Source organism: Myotis lucifugus, unplaced genomic scaffold (genome assembly GCF_000147115.1).
Source record: "Myotis lucifugus unplaced genomic scaffold, Myoluc2.0 scaffold_63, whole genome shotgun sequence".
NCBI classification, from domain to species: Eukaryota; Metazoa; Chordata; class Mammalia; order Chiroptera; family Vespertilionidae; genus Myotis; species Myotis lucifugus.
Genome location: NW_005871111.1, coordinates 579682 through 598748, shown reverse-complemented (window position 1 = coordinate 598748; position 19067 = coordinate 579682). Strand labels below are relative to the sequence as shown.

At 42.9% G+C, this 19067-nt stretch overlaps 1 protein-coding gene across 11 annotated transcripts in view; it reads right to left on the bottom strand.

The window, feature by feature from the left end:
• Nucleotides 1–19067, bottom strand: part of NFIA (nuclear factor I A) — a 369193-nt gene that overhangs the window by 298737 nt on the left and 51389 nt on the right. The window lies entirely within an intron of this gene.

The following is a 19067-nucleotide window of genomic DNA, read 5'->3' as shown; positions in this document are numbered from 1 at the left end:
TCTTTGAGCCCATGAGGGTTTAAAGTTTTCTCAAGGTTTTAATTCTTAATGTACTCACTATGGGACTACCACCAGCACACACATAATAATTAATGCTAATAAGAGTCCATGAAACTTTTGCAATGAAACTTTAACTTGGATTGAGCTGGAGGGGAAAGGAAATGTAAAAGAGATTTCAACTTCAGATTTTTAAAGTTGAACAATATTTTGTTTCCTAAAAAACTAAAAGCACCTTTGGACTGGTGAAACATACAACTTCCTGGAAATGTAAGTAGGTGACCCAACATGCATGGACACACTTACGAACGAATATCTTTAAATTCAAAGCTCAGAACTATATTTCCACTATGTCCTAGCTAATAATGACAATTAGTGTTTGTTTATTCTGTGACCAACATGATAAATCCTTTGTGTGACTTACTCTCATTTATTCCTCACAACGAGCTATTATTATCCCCATTTTATAAGTGAGGAAACTGAGGCTTATGGAGATTTAAGCACCCTTTTGAAGGTGAGGATTGATTAAGGAAACAAGGCAGAAATAAACCCAAATTAGTGGAACCCCAGGGCCTAAACTCTTAGCCACAATGCAGACACTGCTGCTTCTTGTTGTTGTTAATTGGATCCATGTTGTAATCTGGTTAAACCCAGTGCTGTCTTCAAAGCCCTTTACTCTCACTTGATGTTGACTACTTGAAACACCAAAGATCAGGCCTCAAGACTGGCTTACATGTAGCCTACTTCTCTGCTATACATCAGCGATTTCCAACCTTTTTCATCTCATGGCACACATAAACTAATCACGAAAATTCTGCAGCACACCAAAAACTGTATTTTTTGCCAATCTGACCCAAAAAAGGCATAATTTTGATTCATTCATACCAGATGGCTATTGTTGTGCTGGCTGTTGTCACTTCTTTATTTGACAATCTAAGGAAAAAGAGGTCAGTGCCCCTGACTCAATCATCAGATAGTGCATGTTTTAAAAATTCTTGCAGCACGCCAGTTGAAAATCACTGCTACAGAGCTTAAATTTGTTCTATTTAAATATTTGTTTTTAAATTATCAATCTACAATATTCACCAACAGCCTGAATTGAGGTGTGTTTTTTAAAGTATTCTTCTTAGCTTGGGAGTCAAGTGTCAAATTGTCTCCCACTCCTTTTAACAAGCCTTTAAAATACTCTTTTAATCCACACCCAAGGGCATGCTTACAGAGAGGAAGGGAGAAAAAGGGAGAGAGAGGGAGAAAGAGGGAGGGAGAGAGAGGGAGAGGGGGGGGGGGGGAGAGAGAGAGAGAGAGAGAGAGAGGATGTGCGTTGACCAGGGATTGAACCTGCAACCCAGGCCTGTGCCCTAACCAGGAATCAAACTGGCAAACCTTCAGTGCATGGGATGACACTCAACCAACCATCACTCTGGCCGGTCAAAATACTCTTGATTAAGGTGAAAAAATGTAGCAAGGGCCTAGAGGTAAACTTATATTAGGTAGTTTCTTTCCTCTCATAGAATGTAAATGCCAAGTTTTATAGAGACTTCCTTTCCTAAACTGTCCAATAAGGAGACAATTTAATAGACGTGGACTGGCCCTAGCTGGTTTTGCTCAGTGGACAGAGCATCGGCCTGAGGATTGAAGGGTAGGGTTCGATTCCTGTCAAGGGCACATGCCCAGGTTGCAGGCTTGGTCCCCAGTTGGAGGTATTCAGGAGGCAGCTGAGCAGTGATCCTCTCTCATCATTGATGTTTCTGTCTCTCTCTCCCTCTCCCATCCTCTCTGAAGTCAATGAATATCCTAATAAAAGCCTAATATGCAAATTGTCCCGACTGGGAGACCAAGAGTTAGACCACTGTCTGTGACATGTGCTGACCACCAGGGGGCGGCGCGGAACATGGTGGGCGTCAGCGACACAGCGCAGGCAGTGGGTGGCACTAGAGGTGCTGCCAGCCCTGATGGGCCTCACAAGAGTGGGACTGCAGCAGCATGGTAGAGCAGGTAAGCTGGCAGCGCCAGGCTAAGGCAGGTGCGAGTGGGGGCCAGATTGCCCCGCTGATCACCCCGCAGATGGTGACTGGCGGCGGCCAGAGGGGGTGGGGGGGGCTACCACCAGGCTCCCAGGCGCTGAGGGAGCCAGGCGGGGGTCCCAGCCCCGATCGATCGCTCTGCAGGCGGGATGGTGGAGCAGTGAGGGGGCAGCACCAGGCCAAGCTGGGGTGCCAGATGGGGCTACAGGGCTGTGAGGCTGGGGGTGCGAGCTGGAGCTGCGAGGCTGGGGGCAAAAGCTGGGGCCAAATCTCCGCAGGCCACCCCAAGGGACGCCACCCATGCACGAATTCGTGCAATGGGCCTCTAGTAAATAAATAAAAGACATGGACTGCAGAACGAACTCATGGACATGGACAACAGTGCAGTGATTATGGGTGGAGGGGTCGGGGGAATGGAGGAGGTTATGGGGAATAAATGGTGATAGGAAAAAATAAAATAAAGAGGGGAAAAAAAGATGTGGACTATATATGTAGACCAGTGATGGCGAACCTATGACACACGTGTCAGAGGTGACACGCGAACTCATTTTTTTGGTTGATTTTTCTTTGTTAAATGGCATTTAAATATATAAAATAAATATCAAAAATATAAATCTTTGTTTTACTATGGTTGCAAATATCAAAAAATTTCTATATGTGACACGGCACCAGAGTTAAGTTAGGGTTTTTCAAAATGCTGACACGCCGAGCTCAAAAGGTTCGCCATCACTGATGTAGACCAACCCTTTACTGGAAGCTTTGAGGAGAGCAACTCCTAAAAAAATAAACTGAGCACTCACCTACAGTCCTTGGGACATCACATGTCTAAAAAGCAGGAAGACCTTGGAGCTATGTTTAGAATATTAAAACTTCAACTAAAACTATACACTTGTCCATGAAACAACTGCACAGGCCTGCTAAAACCTCAACTGACCGCTTACACAGAAACTACAACATATTCTCACTGCTGATGGCCCATTTCTGTCTGTTTGCTTTAAAAATGGGAAAGTAAATTAGTTATTAACCAATGCAGTTTGTCTAGAAGACAAAGGCTTTCTAAATATGAAATAAAAAAAATAATAGTTAAGGTTTTTATTGATAATTGGAAGTTAGAATTAAAATTACAGTCAAAAGCATCCCCAGCTAACCTAAATCTCAGACCCTCACCATAACAACAAAGCAAAAGATCATGTTATAAACATATAATGACAAAGAATAGTAAGCACAGGCCATACGGGCAGATGCCTGAAGCAGGCCGCTGATGCAACATGACGTCACAGGAAACGGTGGGGACTGTGGCAAACTTGACAGTCCAGATTCCACCTAAGGGTGTTCAGATTCCAATGTTTGGAAACACTGTGCTGGCAGCATTCAACTCAGAGAACAACGACTGACCAGCCAGCCCACTCGGTTCACTGACCAGATCTGTTTTTAGAGAAGGAAAGTGACTTGTCTACATTCACTGCCTGGAATCACTGCCCACCTTCAACAACCACGGCAGGACCAGCCAGGAAGCTTCCCGATTCCCATCCTTTACCCTAACCCTGTGCTTATGCTGGGTGAGGCCGCCTGGTAAAAGCAGGGCATCCAAGACAAATGACTTAAGATCCCTACCCTCACTCTCCTTCCAGTGGGATACACAGACCAGGAGACAAACATTACCATACAGCAAGGATCCTACACTGATTCTCTGCTCTCATAACTTCCATGAGGACACAGAGGTGAAGAGAAGCCAGTTCAGGGGGTGCGCTGCTCAAATTTAAAGTGTTCCGTCTTTGTAGACATGTGCTACTGGGCCATAATGTGTCTGGACTTTATTATTTCCATCTTTAAATAAACACATTCCTCAAAAAAGGGGGGGGGGTTGGGAGGCTCAGATCATGATACTCTTGGAAAGCCTAAGCCCAAAAGAACTAAATCTCCCAAAATGAGACTTTGTAATAGAAATTCTGACAGACCTTTAATGATGGCAGCACTACGGGGCTTTGTCTAAGAAAGCCCTCGTATTTTCAGTTTAGATCATTGTTTATAGGATGCCTTGCAAGGATTGTATTTGCAAGTGCCTGCCTGAATCAATGAGGTGAAGTTTGACATAAGGAAGAGAAGTGCAAAGCACACCGTTTGAAAAAGCAGGGATTTACCTCCTGGGGTTCAGGAGGCCTGGGACCCAGGACTTCAGGCAGTGAAAGATGCTTTTGACTCCTCCAGTTTGTAGAAAAGGTTGAAGTTCAGTCTGGCGCAGTGCAGCATTCCACAAGACCTGCTGCCTCTTTGAGCAGGCGATTAATCTCATGATCGATAGACCATATGATTAGGCACTAATAGCTGATAGGAGGAGAGAATAAACAACCATAAATTTGCTTTGTACTGAGTAATCCAAGTGTAAGCAGGGTCATTTAATGGTCACATTGGGTCATGCTACCTAAGGGGCCATATGGAATAAAAATGGAAGATACATACATTTTTAAAGATCTTCAATTATTAGCTCGGGGTTATGGGACCAGGATGGAGCTCTCTGAGAAACACCTATCAGTGTAGTATTGTTTGGCGACAGATGCAAAGGTTTCCATGTTCTGAGTGTGGGGGGGGGGGGGACTGACTGCAGAACAAATAATGGAACAGCCCCATTGTTGAAAAGACTCATCTGTAAGCACCATCATCCACCACCCTTGGGATAGCATGAGCAGCCTTGGGTGGTCTGCCTCATCAGTCCCTGAAACACTGGATTCTGTGCCTAGAGGACAAACTAAAAGGGAAGCAGCACTCCGGATCCAGGATAGGACTGTGTGTGTCTCTGAATCAAAGCCATCGCTGGGCTGTCTAATTCCACCTCTGCATGCAGATCACTGCTCTGAGTTCCACGGTGGTTTCTCGGGGTGTCATGAACTTCCAGTATTGGGAATGGTAACACACACGACATAAAAGCTGGGATCTAGAAGGTCATAAATCTAATTCTTTCTTTTCTCCCTTCCCCTGGCTTCTTCTCTAAGACTCTGACCTCCTACATCAGCCCCTTGAAAGAAAGAAAACAATCACCTCCCTCTCTCCCCCCAACTAAAATGAAAACCCGAGCCTTCCCTACGCATTGGATAGTTTTCTCTTGTCTGTGACAAAATTCAAGAAAAATCTGCAAAATGTCAATTTCCCCTCTTATGTATATCCTTCTCTCCACCCAATCCTGAGCCTCAGGGAAGCAGAAAGGCCATAAGCTCTTGCTATTAATGTCCATGAAAAAGGAAAGGAAGATACTTTGTTAGCCTAAAAGGAATATGCCAGAGAAAGTATTTGTTGGATTTATAAAAAGAACATCACTGGTCTTGCACTGTGTTCTCAGCCCCACAGCAAACTACACAAATCTCTTTTCTTTGAAAACTATCTGGGAAACAAACCCCTCCAATCACCCTCTCCACTTCTGAATTGTTCCTCCCAGCCCCCATTCTCCTCATCTCCCTCCCTCCTCTTCTTACTAATATGGCCTTTGTGAATTTCCAAAGCCTTTAGGGAACAACTGTTCACAGCCCTTCCCTCTAGTCTAATTGTTCAATACTGCCGATAGCTCTTGAGCCAACAGAAGAGGATTCGATTGGCTCTTTGAGAAGAAAGCCAGTGCTTCAGACACTTTGGGGTTTGTTGGGGGAGTTTTTGTTATCGTTGTTCATGGGAAGCTGGGAAATTCATTCCCCATTCAACACCCCTGAAAAAGTCAGGGTTTTAAGCAGTTGCTATAACCAAGCCATATGAGAATTTTAAAATTTGCCCTGAAAATTTTTTCTTGGTTTACATTTATTCAAAGAGTTTCCACTCACAGAATTTCTGAGCTGGAAGACATTTTGGCCAAGTACAATCTATATATATAAAAGGCTAATATGCTAAGTATCCGTCCTGGTAATGACGTCACGTAGCAACACTTGGCTTCCTCTCCCTAGCAACTAGCCTCTTGCAGTTTCTTCAGCCCAGGAACACGACTTGCTTTATAGCCAGGTGGAAACATTTTAAACTTTAACCAAATGCCTGTGAAGTGTTTTCCTGTGCCTTATCTCATTTTATCCTCACAGAAATCCTGGAGTAGGTAGATAGGAGACTTGGTGGAATCCTGTTTTCTTTTCACTAACTGGAAAACGGAGATTTAGAAAGCTTAGAAGAAACTTGGCCCAACTGAAAAGAAGTAAGAAATGGTGGACCTTGAAAATGACTTCACGTTTTCTCACTGTGCGGAATATAGTCCAACACTGCTGCAGTTAAATATTTTACCCTTTGTTCTCCCTGCGTGATCTACAATAATAATCTGCTTTGTGTTGATATTTACTGCTGTGTTACTGACAATTACCTGAAAGAGAAGTTGGGGTGCTTCTCTGGGCTGGAAAAAGTTTAGCTACATCAGAAAGCAGGTCTAATTAAGCAAGTTTATTCCATATCTATAAAAGGCTAAGTTGACTCGCACATGCGCAATACATATAAAGCTCTCACTGGCACCAACTGCACACGTGTGTTTCAATCTGTCACTGTCAATCGTGAATTTGGTTGACACTTGTATTATAGAGAAAGGGCAAATAGCGATTGTGGAGAGTAGCTACAGCGTTTGGACAGGTTCAAGCCTTGGACTAATGAGAGGGCAAAGCCACGTGCAGGTCCCAGCTTGGAGGGAAAAGCCCTCCCAGTACAATTATAGCCAAAGGCTATGGTTGTAAGCTTCACTTTATGGTCCAAACCTCTGGTCCCAGGTGGCTGAGTGATGTGGACTGCAGGAGGTGCAGCAAGTGCTGCCAAAACAAAGCTTGATAGAGTTCTCAGGTGCATGTAATTAAGTAGACTCGAAACTCACGAGAACATTGTAAACATCTTGACTTTGCCTCCTGGGATCTGACTATAAAATAAAGACTCGGCTTACAGGCTGTGGCACTGTCTTTCCATCTGAGGACAGTGTCCCAACTGGCCTCAACTGTATTCTCTTGTCTGTCTTCTTTAATCCTTCACCTCCCCTCCTCAGGTTCACCACTGGCCATGCTGGACTTGGTTCAAGCGATATTAAAATAGTTCTTCTAATTAATTTCCTTTCAATGTGCACAAATTCATGCACCGGGCCACTAGTTGTGCCATAATAGGATGCCCAAAATGTCAAATCAAAAGGGACACACCAGTCCTTGGCCGTGGGGCTCAGTTAGTTTGAGCATCATCCTGTGCACCAGAAGGTGGCAGATTCGATTCCCAGTCAGGGCACATACCGAAGTTGTGGGTTTGATCCCTGGTCGGGGTGCATGAGGAAAGCAACCCATGAAGTTTCTCTCTCTCTCTCTTTCTCTCTTTTACCGCCACCCAGTTCCTCTCTCTGAAAAAAAAATCAAAATGTTTTTAAAAAGGGACACTCCAGTGTCCAGCCATTTCTCTACTGAGACTTTCTGGAATAAAAGCCGCCCAGCTGGGGCCACTCATATGAACTTCCAGGCAGGCAGAGTACTTGCCTGGGAAGGAAACAGTAGAGGGACAGGATAATCGTCTGGTCCAGTGCACTGGGCTCCAGGGGAAGGATACAGAGTGGTGACAGAAAGGGACTTGGCCAAAGAACATGGAGATGAGTGGGGCGAAGCCTTGGCCCCAGAACACGGGTCAGTGTTCTCTCCCTATACCACCCTAACTCCAAACATGTATTTTTAAAAGTTAGTATCAATTTCAAAACATAGGGAAAACACTCTCGGTTCCTTTTTTAAAATATCTGCATTTTTCCCAGAGGAAGAAGGAAGATCTCCTTTGAAGACACACAGAGACTGTTCAGATCTAACTCAGCTGCTCTACCCTGATCTTGGTGGTCTCCATCACCTTGTCCTCATTGAAACTCTCAAGGGCCTGCACCCAGCCTGGTTCAGAGCAGTCACAGTCATAAAGATGTCCACCATTTGCTGCACATCAGATATGGACTAGGACACTTAACAGAATCACTTTTAATTGTCACACAGTCCTCTGAGTTAATATTGCTCCCCCATTTTACAAATGAAAAAAAAAACTAAGATAAAGAAACTCAGATGGGTTAACAACTTGCCCAAAGTCACAGATCCCCAGCAGAGACCAAATCTGAATCACATCTGCTTTCCACACTGCCTTAAGAATTTAACAGTGAGATTGTCCTACAGCTCTCAGGAGTTAGTTGGTCCCGGTACCAGTAGCTAGCCCTTCTGGTTTACATTCTCCCAAGCATGAAAGCAAGGCAGTCTTACACCATTCCCATGGATACCAGAGTTTTATATCACTAAGGCAATCAGAAACAAAGATGAGTCAGTCTTAGCAAAAGCACTAAGTATAGACTTGAGGCTACAGCTATGTGGGCAAAAAGAAGTGAAGAGACTAAGGATTATTTTTTAATCTTATAAAGCCAAAAAAAAAAAAAGAGGAAAAGAATTGATTCACTTATTCTTTCAGCCTCAGCAAATGTTGGCTAAGCACCTACTCTGCACCAAACTTTCCTAAATTGAATTAGAAAGGGAATGGTTCACTTTCCCGCCACTGTTTGCCTATTTAGCTCCCTTCATGTCAGCCATACTGAAGGTAATTAATCATTGGTTCTCCTTCATCGTCCCATTTCACCTGATAGTGATGCTCTGGAAATGCAATAGAATCTGCTGCAGACTTGACTCTCTGTCCCCTGACTACAGAATCGTGTTCTGCCCATTTCTAAGTGACCCGTTCCACCCAACAAAATAGAGCTTAGGAGATGTAATCCAAATGATGCAAGCAACTGGCAATGATCCACATTCTACTGGCGAGAAGGTGCAGACGCAGCTTTCCATAGTTGCACTAGCTTCCTGTTGTTACCCAAAGGTTCACAGAGACATGACACGTGAACCCGGTCTTCAGTGAGATACTACTCGGCAAAACCTGCTCATTAGCCGATGAACCCAGGGACAATGGGATCTTCTGACAGGTGTGTCTGGCTGACTAGTGACCCCCCGCCCCATCCCCAAGATGTCCACATCCTGATCCTGGATGCCATGAACATGGCAAAAGGGATTTTGCAGATGTGACCAAATTGAGGATCTTCAGGTGGGGAGGTTATCCTGCATTATCCAGGTAGACCCAATGATGTAATCACAAGGTTCCCTGTAAGAGAAAGGCAGGAGGATCGAAGGTCTGAGAGAAGGAAGCAGAGACTGCAGTGACGCAGCTATGAGCCAAGGAAAGCCAAACCAGCCCCTGGAAGCTGGAAGAAGCAAGGAACAGATTCTCCCCCAGGAGCCTCCGGAAGGAACCAGCCCTGCTGAAACCAGACCAGTTTTAGACTTCCTACCTCCAGAACTATAAGAAAATTAATTTGTGCTGTTTTATCATTATTATTTTTTACTTTTCTTTTTGTTAATCCTCACCTGAGGATATTTTCCCATTGATTTTTAGAAAGAGACAAAGGGAGGGGAAGAGACACAGAGAGACACATCGACTGGTTGCCTCCCACACACGCCCCAACCAGGGCCAGGGATCAAGCCTGTAACCGAGGTACGGGTGCCCTTGACTGGAATCAAACCCAGGACCCTTTAGTCCAGTGGTTCTCAACCTTGGCTGCACATTAGAATCACCTGGGAATCTTTTTAAAATCCTGACCAGGATTTTTAAAAAGATTCACAGATGATTCTAATGTGCAGCCAAGGTTGAGAACCACTGCTTTAGTCCGTGGGCCAATGCTCTAGAGCCACTAAGCCAGCGGTTCTCAACCTGCGGGTCGAGACCCCTTTGGGGGTTGAATGACCCTTTCACAGGGGTCGCCTAAGACCATCCTGCATATCAGATATTTACATTACGATTCATAACAGTAGCAAAATTACAGTTATGAAGTAGCAACGAAAATAATTATATGGTTGGGGGTCACAACATGAGGAACTGTATTTAAAGGGCCAGAAGGCTAGGACAATTCATGCTGTTTTAAACCAGTTTGTGGTCATTTGTTATAGCTGCCATAGGAAACTGAAACACAGAGCTTGCAGTAATTTGAAGAAGAACTGAGTTAAATTAGCACTGACTTGACCCAACAAATCTGGGCCCCAGGATGTGCCAGAGGAGAGAAACAATGACAGTGACAGTGTTCATTACTGATGAAGTTTAACGTCACACATAAACCTTAAAACAGGTGCAGAATACTACAAATGGTTCAACATGCTTATATGACTGAAAGTGAGTAAGCACCCAGCGTCCGGGAAATTAATATTTGAGTGCCTCTGCCATGTCCAGCCCACCCCAGCTCAGCTCTGCGACTAACTCTACTCCAGAGACCTTTAAACACACTCGTGTGTGTGAAGAAGAAAGTAGCCAAGTACCTGGAGGGCAGGGATTTTTGTCCCTCGTGTTCACTGCTGTATGCCCAGCACTTAGAACAATGCCTGGCACATAGTAGGTACTCAATAATATTTCATGAACTAATGACAGTCTGGAGATAAAAGATAATTTGTGAAGAACAACAAAATCTCCAGTGGATAACATTTCCTCTGAAAGATTATCTGATTGCCCAGACTGCCGATTTTGAGAAAACATCCTCCTCATAATTGTACTTCTCGTTTTAGCCACACAATGTGACGTGCAATAAAAATGACAAAACAAAAATTCAGAGAGAAAGTCAGTGAAACCAGGTTATATGGCAATATGTTCGCTCCATGTCCCTACCGTGCGTGAAGACAGCATTAATTTCCTTGAGAGTTTTTCTCCTTGGCTTAGTGCTGAAACGGCACAAAACAGGCAGAGGTTTGATTCTCTTAGATTTACTGTTAATGCCACCGGCATTTCGAGAATAAAATATCTATAGGCAGATATGAAGCCCCTTGATTAAATGAAATGTTATAGGCATTTGAAATATTCCAAAGGTAAGGGCTAAAGGGGAGGAGGGGCCACAGCACACCTAGACAGGTGAGGCTTAAGTAACAGCTGTGGCTAAATCACATTTCCAAAAGGACCTTGTACATCAGGTATGCCCAGAGGTTAGGTCTCATTATTCTGGTTTCTTCTGCTAACAATGGACAAAGGGTAGGAATTAAAGAGCTGCAGGCCTTGGGCTAATGGCTGACACAAAGGAAAATAAACATCTATCCATTTTCTCAAAGAATGTTCCCTGAGCACCTATCCTGTGCCAAGCCCAGAGCTAGATCCTAGAGATATAAAAACAATTTAGTTATTGAGCATTTTCTCTGCACTAAGCAGCTGTGCTAAGTATGAAGTATGGCCCCATTGCTATCGTGTTCATTTTACAACGAGAAAACTAAGGTTAGCGAGGTTTCACAATTCTCCTGGATTCAAGTGGCTAGTGCTTGGCAAAGAATCGGAATCCATGTACATGTGACTCTAGGGCCCGTATTCTTACACACAAATGTCCCAGTGTCTCTGCTCAGCACAGGTCCAGCACCTGAGCTTCGCCCATCACTAAATGCCACCAGGTCAGACTTCAGCATACAAACACACATTGGGTAAATCGGGAGACAAAAGTTTTCTACAGAGATACCTGCCATAGGAATACAAAAACGTTTTTTGAAGCCTTCTAGAATGGTGGTTCTCAAGCTTTAGTGTACATGATGATCACTGAAAGGGACTGTGTAACACAGAGTACTGATGCAGGGGGTCTGGAATAAGGACCAGGATTTGCAGTTCTAGCAAGTTCCCAGATGAGGTGGATGCTACTGGTCCAGGGACCACACTTTAAAGACCACCCAGGCATAAATCTGCAATATAACCTCTTCAGGGCAAGAATTCTTCTTTTGCTCACTGTATCCAGAAAAAAACACTTGGCACAGAACAGGTATTCAGAAAACATTTACTGACCGAATGAATCTGCTGTGTACTTGAAAAACAGATAACCAACGTTATTAAAATTGTGTACAAACTAGGTGTAAATAGGTTCTGACTGGAGCCTTGGAGATTATCTCATGATTAAGGGTGTGAGCACCTGAATGAATGTTGTGACATATCCTTTGGCCGCTCAGAGGCATGTGTCAATGTATGGGTGCTGTTATTGCAACCTTTCTCAATCATGGTGATTTTGGCATATTGGAAAGAACATGGAATTTGTGCTAATTCTATACTTATTAAGTACAAATTCTCCACAGTTAATGCTATATAGCTGAATGTTCCAGGGTAAGTTCCCCATCCAGTAAAGCTTACTTTTCTCTTCTATAAAATGGGTTCTGGAAGATAAAAAAAAATAACATGTCTGCAGTGTTCAGCTATGTGTCTAGCACGTGGTGCTCATTCTTCAGTGGTAGCTATGATTAACTTCATCATAAACACACCTCTGTCAGAAGTCCTGAGCTCCGGTAAATAGTCATTCACGCAACAATATTCAGCAAATATTTACCAACCACGTCATTCACTCTGTGGGGCATGTTTGATTCTCAGATGCCACATTGAGTAATGGGTTAAAAACATGCCTTTCCCAGATTTTTTTTTTTTTGACACCCCAAAGGGCTTGTTCTCAAAACCTTGGGAGGAAAGATCCAAAACAGAGTCCTGGTAGAGCTCGGGGGCAAGAATCAACAAGAGTTATGTAAAGAGGTGAAGCAAGCCAGGTGTTCCTCCTCGCTGAGGAGGCATGAAGAGGGTTGAGTCAACAAGCCTACTTGCTCTGGGGCCAAACAGTCACCACACACGCGGTTCTCCTGGCAGGTGTGAACGCATCGGAAGAGAAGCTGCACTGTCCGGTAGGCACAGCCGGGAGGTTCTATCCCAGGCTCCCTCTTACGTTCTTGGCACATCGGCAAACCGTTCGAGATGCCATGAGTCTCACCAGTGTCTTCCAATCTCCTTCTCTGAAACACTAAAGGCAACACAAGATGCCCCTCCCTCTGGAAAACACTTCAGGGAAAGTTAGTATATTTGCCTCAAGTCATCCTGTTAAGAAAACTAAAATTACAATGGAGGGAACCCATAACAGAAAGCAACCTTGACAGTTTCGCATTCTTGTGTTCATTCATAATGTGAAAGACTGAGAAAGGTACCCATTTGGACTCCTGGGAATAGGAAAATCCCAAAACCATAGTTTACTATTTTCAAAGGAGTTTCAATATGGGCAGAAATCAAGAATACTGTTCTTCAGGCTAAGTTTATATCCTGAAATATGCTTCTTGTAAGAAATAATTTTTAAAATGTGGAATCTAAAATTAAGCAAAAATAACATACAGTATGTTCAGCTTTGAAATTTGCCGGGATTCAGCCAAGTTTACCATAAACAGAAGGCAGAATTGTCTATTTTTAACTTTACAGCCCTTGGGTGATTAAAATTTTGAGCCATAATAAACAACTTTTTTCTTCTTTGCAACATAATTTCTCATTTGAAATAGCAGTCTTTTTCGTTGTTTAGGAGATATGGATTGAGCACTTCGTGTTTTTCTAATTCTTTCTTAAACGCAAATTTCTTGCAGAGACTAAATTCATGCATTAGCATGCCAAAAGCACAGATTTTATTTTTTTTTAAGAAGAAAAGAAAAAGAACCTTACCAAGACCCAAAACTAAATTGCCTTCTCTTCTCCTGTTTTAACTAACAATTAGCATTTGGACAGTTGCATTTTAGGAGCAAAACACAGTAACAGATCTCACCATTCTGTCTACATAAGTGGAATCACCACAAACACCTCACCATCACTCAGATTATGTGGCAATTTGTAGTGTTTGCAGATCTATTATGTCAGCAGAAAGTGTATCTTCCCACCAGGAAAGACAGTTGTATGTGTAATAAACCAATAGCCTTTGACACACCAGTTAATTACATCAGTTAGCCACTATCTTCTGAGCATGATTGCAGTGTTAATAAAACTATTTTGGTGTGGAAATGAAACAGGTCACGACCAGCAGATGAGGAAACAGAAGGGACTTATGGGGGATATAGAATGTCAGTGTGCTGAGTCACACAGAATTTAACCTTGGCCCCCAAACAGGATGTGAAATTTTCCCCTCTGCTGTGAGTATTCTTTCCCTCTGGCATCACTCAGGGCTAACTAGCTCACAACTCTTTAGAAATTAACAAGTTTAAAAGTCTTGCCTCCCCATCAAGAGCTCTCGGCAAAATGAGTTCATTGGTGATGAACTAAAGCCCAGGACCATAGGTGCTGACTTTAAATGCCAGGGTTTTCTCCTGGAGGGGAAGGGACAAGTGAAAGATGATGCTCCGTTTCTGGTCGGAATGACAGGGTGAAGAGTGGTAACAGCTACTCATTTTGAAATACAGCAAGATGAGCAAGCAGATTTGTTGGAAACACGGGTCAGGCAGCACAAGATGTTAACTCAGTTCTTGTTTACCTGTTTTTTCCTGTGGGTTTGGGGCTCCAGGGAAGACCCTCCTACTTCTGTCTTGTGGAGCAACAGAGAATATCCCAGACACTTCAATATTTAAGCTTGCTCTTAAGGAATCTCTTCTCCAGGCTTTATAGCCACACTTTCCTCAACTGCCCCTTTTCAGATATGATTTCCTGATCCATTAGCATCCAGGTCTCCAGTCTGTTGGCAAACCTCTAAGCATTTTGTACCCAAAACTGGGCAAAAACATTCCAGTTGTGGTCTGACCACAGCCCAACACAGCATTAGCTTTAGAAAACGGCAATGTCGCACTGCTGGCCCCTGTTAATCTTGTGGTCAACTTACACTCTTGGGTGGTTTCCACATGAACTGCTGTCAAATTAGGTCTCCCCCACCCTTCCTTTGTATAATGAAGTCTCTAATTGTAAATACAGGGTGCCCTGTTCCTAGCCTGCCTACATTTAACAGAAAATGAGGATTTTCATTCCATTCTTACCAATTCTGTCCCCAACTTTGCCAGCGTGCCTTCTGGAATGAGCCTGACCATGTTACATTCCAAAAGGGAAAACAGTCTGAAAAAAGTCCATACCCCTTTATCACTGGCTTTTCCATATTTCAGACTACGTAACAAATGGCATTTTTCCCCTACAGAAAATATGGAAAGCCACGAAGGGGCAGGGGACCTGCACACAGGGAACAAGATAACTTCTCATCAGTCTTGGAACAATGCAGATCTATTATAATTTATTTTTCTTATTCTGGAGTACAAAATTTATGTTTTTATAATGCAAATTTAGATATTGTACACTACCTTCCTCTACCCTCTCCAACCCCGCATAAAAAAAAATAAAAAAGCACAGCTAGATATTTACCAACATCCTGGAGACCAGTAAACAATTTAGGTCTTTTCTGTAGGCAGGAGTCAGGAATGTTGATTGGATTTACTTAGCTATCAGTATGTAACAGGCTGTGTAGCCCTCAGGGCAGAGGTACAAAAATGTGTAAAGGAAAGAGCTATGTTTTTAAAAAAAAAAAAAAAAAGTTCACCGGCCAATTTCCAGTACTTATCTCAGCCTTGCAGCCCCACTGCCTGGCTGTCTTGGGGTCATTTGAGGATTTGGAGCTTAGGGAGTGAGTGGTCTCCAGGCTTCTCCCTCCCTGGATGTTCCTGCCATCATTTATTGGGTATCGTTCAAGTTTGGCAGAGCCTAATGTCTGGATTTACACCAGGTCATAGAGCTGCATGGGGGGCGGCGGGGAGGGGGGCGGGGTGCGAGGGGCTACTCTTCTACTCAGCTCTCAAAATTTCCTGCAAACTCAATGCCTTAGCAGATATCAACATCTTCTTTGTAAAAGTCCCTAAGAGGTATAGATTAGAACAACCTTAATTCTCTACTACGGAAGATGGTAGGAGTAGAAATATGCTGAACCTGATGCTTATCAATATTAGAAATTAGAATGAACTTCTTAGTTAAACTCATGGCATAGTCTTTTAAAGAAGAATGGGAATACATCTGTTTGGGGTAATTTAGATGTAGCTGTGCCTAAAGGCAGGAGGAAAGACAAGATCACTTCCTAATAACTGTCGGAGTTCATTAACAATGCCACCAGGGCAGGCCCAAATGACTCGGAATTGAGACCAGAGAGAGAATTATGAAATCTCAAGTTGAGGGAATGCTGATTTGTATCAGCCACTAACTCCCCAGACTACCTTTAAGGGAAGGTATCCTAACATCTTTTGTTACTTTCTGGTCTGCAAAAGAGATGCCTAGGAATCTCTTAGGGCAGTGGTCGGCAAACTGCGGCTTGCGAGCCACATGTGGCTCTTTGGCCCCTTGAGTGTGGCTCTTCCTAAGCCTTAGGAGTACCCTAATTAAGTTAATAACAATGTACCTACCTATATAGTTTAAGTTTAAAAAACTGGGCTCTCAAAAGAAATTTCAATCGTTGTACTGTTGATATTTGGCTCTGTTGACTAATGAGTTTGCCGACCACTGTCTTAGGGGAAAGAACAAGTTCTCTTTGAAGAGGAGCATCCTGGATTAAAAGTCAGCTGCAGGCCACCTTGTTCTGTAGAACCAAGAAGCCCCACAGAGCCCTCTGGGAAGATGCCCAATCTGACCAATAGCTGAAGACATTGTCTGGGTAACCTCACCACAGGGGCTACTCAGGTCAGGTTCCGGCTTGTCCTCTGCAAATCCTTTTTCTTTTTAGCCTCAGAGTAACTAAATGAGTTCAGAATTAGTTCTATTTTACAGATTAGGAAACTGAGACTCTGAGAGTTTAAGATGACTAATTCTTCATTAGAAAGTGAGAGCCCAGATCTGACCACAAATTGGTCTGACCACAAAGATCCTTTCCACCTCTAAGGAAGCGGGGGTAACACCAGTGTATTCTGAAAATAATTTTTGTTTTACTAAAAGTAAATGAGAGAATTCTGTTGCTCTTTGGTTCTCTGAAAATGCCATAACCACTTTTCTTTCTTGGCCCTAATCTTTGCTCCTAATTCGGCCTCTGTCAACGAGAAAGAGGGGGGGTGGGAGGGGGAGAGAGGAAGAAGAAGAGGAAATGAGCTAATAGTAACAATAGAGAACACTTAATTTTTACATGCTAATTAAGGAGTAAGCAACATCTATCACCACTGGAAAAGATTTCAGGGTTTCTATATTTCTTCCTCTGGGTTGACAAACAATTCTGAGAAACCACTTCTGACACAGGCTGAAAGTCCGGAACAACCAAAACACCTGTGCCTGAGCTGGCACACCTGAGTGCAGGCTCTTCCCCTGGCTGCACACCTGCAATCACCAGGGAAGCTTTAAACATACGAATGCCCCCTCCCATCCCAGGTGATGCTAAGAGGGCCGCCAAGACTGAGACCCACAGTCCGAAAGCAATGGAATGGAAGGTTAAACACAACACAAAATAAGTTTGTTTAGAATTCACCTAAGGATGAAAAGGGAGAGTTGGGTAGCCCAGTAACTTATATGGCAAATCTAGTTTTAAAAGTGATACCCATTTGCGCCGGTTTTCCATCTAACTGCCCCAAGCCCACCCTGGGTCCCAATTCTGATTTTCCCATGGCGGCAACTTTTTTTTAATTAGACTTTTACTTTAATTTTTATTTTTTGGTTAATCCTCACCCAAAGACATTTTTCCATTGATTTTTAAAGAGAGAAGGGAGGGGGAGAGATATATAGAGAGAAATATAGATGTGAGAGAGACCTCGATTGGCTGCCTCCTGCATATGGCCAAACCAGGGCCGGGGATCGAGTCTGCACCCAAGGTATATGCCCTTGACTGGAATTGAACCCGGGACTCTTCAGTCCGCAAGCCGACACTCTATCCACTGAGCCGAACTGGCTAAGGCCTAACTTCTTTCCTCACTTTCTGGTCTGTAAAAGAGAGTAATATCTACCACGCAGAGTTGTTTTCAAAATTAAATGAAATTTAAAAAGGCATACAAGATGCTTAGCATGCAGCACTTAATAAGTTTCAACCTTCTGACGCGTCTCTCCATTTGGCTGCTCTAGGCTTTAAACAATTCAGTTCTGTTTGAGTCACCATTCTTTCCAAAAACTCTTAAGTTTCTGTCCTCAGCACTTTCCCTTAAAATGATCTTCACATATGATTATGTGAATAATATTTACATTCATAATCCAATTTACATATTTATAGGGTAATTCACTAGAAAGGACTAAGTGGAAGTTTCTTTTAAAAATGAGGCATCTATTTTTGAGCACCTATTATGTGCCAGGTATTATGCCAAGTATTCAGTACTCATCATCTAATTTAATTTTATTTCATTCTTATAAAGCCTCTTCAGGAAAAGAATTATTTTGCTCATTTTATTGATGATGAAATTAGATTTCACAGAGGTAAAGTAACTTGCACACATACACACAAGAGACAGCAGGAGAACCTGCTAGAATTTGAACTCAGGTCTGTCAAAACTCCAAAGTCAGGCCATAACCGTGTCTCCCAGTGTATAAAACACTTGATATTTCAAGTGTATATGAATATTTTACATACAAAGCATTCATAAAATGTTTTGTGTAAATGTGTGCACATGCCAAACTTCAAAATATTTAAGTATAAACTGTACTTTTGTACTTAGAACAGCATCATAGAATTAACTTCTAAATCGATATTGAAATTCATCTAGTTTCTATGTTTAGCAAATTGGGGTTAATTTACCTCTCATAAAAGTGTTAGAAAGGTTCTAAAGCACCTCCCCCCCCCAACCCTTTTTTACTACCCAATCTTTTTATTAGCCCTAATGTTGATTGCCTTCCCAGGGCATCTACTGGTTTACGTATAATGTGTCTAATTAAATTTAAAGAAGAGATGTTTCAAGGAGCACCGTTTCATCATTTCCTCTTATGCTCCATGCTGTGGACTTTAATGAGGACCTAGACCCCATCTTAACTCGGCCTTAGTTTCAGCACAGATGAGCTGTGCTTGTTAAGACCATCCTCAGTTGTTAGGAAAAATAGCTTTATTAAGGTCATGGAATGCGGAGAGTTTGATTAAAGCTAATCAAGGAAGAAAGCCCGGCTGCAGCCTGGTGAATCAAGCCCAGAACAACAAGTTCAACATAACTTCACCTCGCCTATATGTTAAAAGCAGACATAAATAAGATCAGGTTTCTACAAAGAATGCATGGACAAATGCAGGCATATTACATGCTGTAATACCTCTCCTGAGTTTTTAAGTTGAACAACTCTTTCAGGAAGCAGCAAATATTTTAAGCTGCATGGATGCAAGTGATAGTGGAGGGTTGTCAACAGCCCCTGTCA